This window comes from Ixodes scapularis, unplaced genomic scaffold (genome assembly GCF_016920785.2).
Source record: "Ixodes scapularis isolate PalLabHiFi unplaced genomic scaffold, ASM1692078v2 PGA_scaffold1__304_contigs__length_218370807, whole genome shotgun sequence".
Lineage (NCBI taxonomy): Eukaryota > Metazoa > Arthropoda > Arachnida > Ixodida > Ixodidae > Ixodes > Ixodes scapularis.
This window is the reverse complement of record NW_024609846.1, coordinates 117,006,305-117,012,304: the sequence shown is the minus strand read 5'-3', so window position 1 is coordinate 117,012,304 and position 6,000 is coordinate 117,006,305.

Genomic DNA, 6,000 nt, shown 5'->3' with positions numbered 1-6,000 from the left:
GTAGTAGCTTTAGAAAAAAACAGAATCAAAGTAGTAATTATTTAGACCTGTAGCTTTGCTTTTCTCGTCCACTATCAGCTGTTCGTTTACTAGAAATGGAGGAACAGATGTATCGTCCTTCTTATTTACCTTAACCACCTTCCAATACTCGTCGGGGTGCATTTTTAGTTTTGCGTCTAACTAATAATATTGCAATTCTGTTGCGTAATAGCACAACAAAAGACCAGAAATATTTAGCGATTTGCAGCTTCGAGGCGGAGGCCATGGGAACTAAGGTGCAATGCCAAACTGGCTGCATTGAAATAAGTCGGCAAGATGTGCCAATATGTGCTCAATCTAAGGCCATCGCTAACAAATCTTGTCATTTCAACACAAGTAAATGTGTGAAGAGCCTCGTATCGTCAACAAAATTGTAACATAATCAGTTTTAGTGGTGCCGTCTGCCCGATGTGAATAAAACCCCTCTCCGAGTCTCACCCCATCACTACTACGTCACTCCGACTTCCCTACACAATTCAAACGCTTTTCACCCCCCTCCCCCATTGTCTCCCTCCCAGTCTCACTCAGACCAACCTTCATGGTCACCATGCAAGTCGTAAGCAGAGGCAGTGCATGCTGGAGGCTCCAAAAAAGAACACAACCGGATACTCTACGTCCCCGATACACCCTGGTACATCACTGCGCACGCAACTAGGAAGACTGCGTGAGAGTTGAGAATGGTTGGGAGGTGCCGAAATAACTTCAATTGTTGGACAGTTTAAGAAAAAACAAAAAACTAATGCGCGCAGGTAAAATTGGTCTTTATTTCTTTACTCCAGACGTGACGAGGAACAACTCAAGCGATTCTTTGACCGGAGTTCAAAAATTGTTGCACGGCCCCTTTAATCCTCTCTCCCTCTCTCTCCCAGCATGTGCAAGACCCCTTATTCACTTCTACGACCCTAGGTGGCAGCACTTCATAGTTCACTTCATTGCCCGCAAGTGGCATAACTCCAGTACATCTGTTATAGTCACCGAAAGGATGAGAACGACAGGGAGGAGGTTCTTATGCCTTCCGCAACGCTTCAGCATCTCATGAGCCTCGAGCACGCACACGTGGACAAAGCACCGCAAAAGGCAACTAGTGGGTGCTGGAGGCCAGGTGTTTGAAAGAGACGCCCTGCCGTTCTCACCTTGTCGGCAAGTATAGGTGGCGCAAGTTACCGTCCGATTAAAAAGGGTTCAGCTGTACCTATCCGTCCATTCACACAAAGCTCTTCAAAAACACAAATAACCTTGCGAAAAAATGATGCCAAGATCGCTGCCGTCGCGATGCTAATTCTCGACAAAATCCGTCGGCATTCAGTGTGGGGGTTCCGACTCAACGAAGGGTGGAAATTCCGACCTTGCAACGGTCCGCATACTGTTGTTTTTAGAGAGCTAATCTTTCCTCCCAGGCGTCGGCGGTTTCACACAAACGGTGTTGCCACTGCACCTCGCTTTTACGTTGTCGTGTACGTCGTGCTGCGGTCGCTCGATCCCTTCCTCTCCCGCTTCCGCGGTGCGTCAACGGAAGAGTGCCAGAAGACTCTTTCCCTCTTACGTAAGAGGAAGAGTAGACGTAATGAGCGACCGAACAATGCAATAGAGCACCACAGGAACCGTGCTGCAGTCTCACGAAGCCAGTATAGTCCACTCTGAGCCAAATACGGCTACATGCACCAGGGCAATAAATGTTTAGATTTAAAAAGCTGCGGGCTCACAGTCAGGGTTGCAAGGCACGCTCATCCGAGTCCGCCGAGCCTCTCCAAGCTCCTGCACTCGCTCGCTCTGTCCAAGCATGGTGGTACGTCGTCTGGTTCGAGTGGCTACGACGGACTGGGGTCCACACTCAGGGTGCTGGGGTGGGGTGCGCTCAATCAGGGTCAGGTCCATCTCGATCATTGTGGTGCCATCCTCTGCAAATCAGAACAGAAGCTATGAAGAAGGGCCTGCTGGTTTACCAGAGCGATGCTTGACGTCAAGACCACTCGGGGAGTCGTTTTCAAGGTTGGCCCACCAAATATAAATATATGAAGTCCTCGATTAACCTCGACGTCGCTGACTGAGCCCGAAAACTAGACGGCTGCACGAAGAAAGTTCTAACTATCACCGAATCGGCACCTCGGTTGGTGTATTTTACCTGGTAAAATTTCAAGGCATAGTAAATCTCTTCCTGTGACAAATGAGAACAACAAACTTGCCAGAGTTAACGGCAAACGTGCCTGTGGGCAACCGAGTTAGTGATGGCTGTGACTTGTGGCACTATCTCCCAACAGGCACAGCAATCAGACAAGAGGGTGTGTCAACAGCTTGCTGTGCTTGTTGGGAGAAGGCCCCCCCCCCCCCCCCCCCCCCCCCCCCCCCTTCCTCCTTTCAGCCCCCCAAGGTCAACTTGTTTCAACGCAAAAGATTGACATACACCAGCTTTTTTTTTAGGAAGAAATGTGTAGTTTTTGGTGACATAACAAATAATAGGTCAACAAAAGAGATCTGCCAGAGTGATGCTTGGATATTTTGAATTCAAAAGGGGTCATGAAATAGTTTGATATATCAATAATTTGATATACAAAAATATGTTAACTTAAACTCCAGTTGAAATTTCCGCACGTCTCTGCTAATAACGAGGGCCGTGACAAACGAGACCTTACCAAATACCGTATTTACTCGCACAATGAACGCACTTGCGTAATGAACGCACCCCCCAAGTCGGCTCTCAAAATTTCGACTTTTTTTTTCACTCGCGTAATAAATGCACCCCCAACTCGGACGTCAAAATTTTGACCCCATCCCCCCACGCGCGCGAAATGGACGCACCTTTCTGTCCTGGTGCAGCGAGGTTGTGAATGCATGGGCAGCGTGGGCAAACAAAACTTGTGAAAGGCAGAAAAAAACAACAATAATACACGGAAGCAAGAAAAAAAAACACGAGGAGCTTTTTTTCTTTTTTACGCATCGCAGTTTGGTTTTGGAGTAGCGCGCCACGCGCAAAGAGATGACAAGTTACGTCGATTTTTCGGGATAAAAGGTCCGTTCATTATGCGAGTAAATACGGTAGAGCCTCTAAATGTAGTAGAGCTTGGTTGGTGAAGATGACAAACACCGCCGCATTTATGCGACGCTGTTTGCGATCGTTTACGCCTGGCTACAACCTCCACACAGTGTCGAGCATCAAAACACAAAAATAATAATAATAAAAAAGAGAAATACAAAAAAGCGAGCTGCACAAAAAAAAAAAACAAAAAAACTTGATCCATAAAATAAAGTTAAGAAAGCAACAAAAAAGAAATCTCCTAAATTCAAGCAGCAAAAAAAAAAAAAAAAAAAAAGAAACGGGAAAAGCAAAAACGGGGCTTTGTTCCACCCTCTTGGGGGGATGACTGTGGATTTGGAAGGGCACTGGGATTTGCAGACATGGACGGACGAATGGATAGGGAAAGAGTTGCGGTAACCAAGAGGAGATTGGTGAAAAAGGTCTAGGGAGGGGTAAAAATACAAATAAAATAAGCAATGGAAGCACTTTAAAAGGGGGAGGGTTGTGTTAGAACAAATTTTATATATATTTTACAGGGATGACGAAATGTTAGGCTAGGTGGCGCAAGCTGCTGCCCGTTACAAAGGCTATAGCCATTACCATCTATCCATCCAAAAACGGCGAAAGAAAAAGGTTAACGAAGATAAGGCGTTCAAAGTGAGATTGCTCAACCATTTTTGTCAAAACACAACTTGAGGAAGACTTTTTTTTTTTACTTGTTTTATTTTGGGGCTAAGGTGGCGCGCACTGACAGCGGTGTTTAGGGAATGAGTGCACGCTACCGTTACAACAGGGGGCACTCCCTGCCCTCCTTACGGCCGTTTCACACAACAAACTGATCCGCGGATAGATTGACCACGGACAACATATCCGCGGTTCGTCAGTCTCTCAAGCGGATCCACAAGAGGGAGACAACCAGCAGACACCAGCAAGGATGGCCCGAACCTGTTCACCACCCTACAGTGCCGCGAAACTCCAACGTCGTACCATGGCACCGTTGTCCAAGAAAGAAATTGATGTTTGCTACCATGATAAACGATGTTACGTACAAATCGAGACAAAACACCGTGATAGGCTTCGCGCAAAACACCACTAGCTTTACTAACCCAAGGCATGACAGTGACACAGGCATGGTCCTACTCGAGAAGGGTTTGGCGTAGAAGCAACGAAGTTCTGGGGTCGTGGAGGGGCGTTTGGAGATCCCTTTACACACTCCGCGCTCGTGCATAACACTCAAACACACCACAGCCACAAGAAAGGTCTTGCTTAGTGAAATCCTGATTGGAAGTGCAAGTACTATCGTGGCATGCTAGTCGAGTTTTGACGGGAGCTTCTTGACACGGACCTGGAGTACCGAAACCTGCGTTGCATCTGCCAAACAAGGTTTCTGCAGTTTCTTTCACATGTGGAACCACGAATTGCGCAACAAAATGAACTGCGAGCACACAAAACGCGATGATGCGCCAATTTTGTTTTGATCGTCCAAAAACAAAATCCAAGAAAAATATGTACTGTTGCCAGACTAAACACTTTTCAAGTCAATCTCCGGCCAAAAATCCGCGAGTGAAAAAGGCGCCCAACTTTATCAGTCTGCGCATCTGCGGACGAGGCACGGATCAGAGGAATCGGTAAGGTGCCCGTCACGTGGTACACGGTCCGCAGACGAAAATCGCGATTAGGTCAGTCGTGTGAATCGGCTATTACGCGCGCGCGTGCGTGCCCTTCCCCTTGTTTTTGTTACCCTCCACTTTTTTTTTACAACCGTTTTGTTGCTGCGTATTCCCGTGCGCGTATGCTGGCTTGGCGGTCTGCCAGCCCCGCAACGCAAGCTATGTGCTCGCCACTGGCGCCGCAACCCGACCCCGGGAGAAGCGACCGGAGGTCGTTTTAGTTCGCTATATAGTGTCCCAGCTGTGGAAGTTCGATACAGAAAAACGGCGCTCCTATACTATTACATGTGATTTTCAAGGGAATGTTTGGACTGTTTGATATAAACAATATTTCGAAATACCCGGGTGTGATATAACCGGGCTCAAGTGTATATTCACACCCCTCCAGTCTCCAACAAACACAAATTCAGACTTCTTTTAGCTATTCAAACATCAACTTACCTATTTTTCTATTTTTAAAAACTATACATCCTCCTGGTCTATGCCAATTGACTAAAAAAAAAGGATGTTTGTTAACTTAAAAAATGTCAAGCAGAATTCTCTGAACACATAGAAAATAGATTGTTATTCAGCCAAATACATTTTATGGCTAGCATAGAAACTCTCAATGATGCATCAACCATAAAACTGGGCACAAACCATCACTCTTGGACAGATTGTTTTCCTTGTCCGAGCCGCCTGAAGACCTCAATGTTCTTCTCTGCAGAACCATAGTTGTTCTGCGACGTCGCACGGCTTTGTCGGCTGCTGGCGCTTTGAAGATCTTGCGAGCAGGTTCTTCCAGCTCATAAGACACATCTGCAAACGAGCCCCCAAACACTGCTGGTTTGTCAGTGCGAAATAACAAAAAACGTGCAAGAATGTAACCTTATGTTTGCAGAAAGTTTGCCCTGCACGACCACTGCAAAATTTCTGGCACAAACGTTTAAACTTGAGGCCCGTTCACACACTTGCGTTCGGAGCGACCACTATGCTTACGAACGAATGCAACCGCTGCGACTTCAACGACAACTGTGCGCGACGTATACACACACATGCAACCGCATGCAACCATACGAAGCAACAGCCAATGAGAAACGAGCTTCAGCTGTTGCTCCTAGCCAATAGTAAGCAACCCAGATACGCTTACAAACATGGCGGACGGTTTCCTGCCCGACGCGAGGTCCTCAGACTCCTCACCGGAGCAGCCGGACGTTTCGGCTACGGCGAACAGTCACGAAGATCTGCTGTGCGCCTACAATAGCTGTGTAAAGGCTGGTTCTGACATTTGCTACGAAC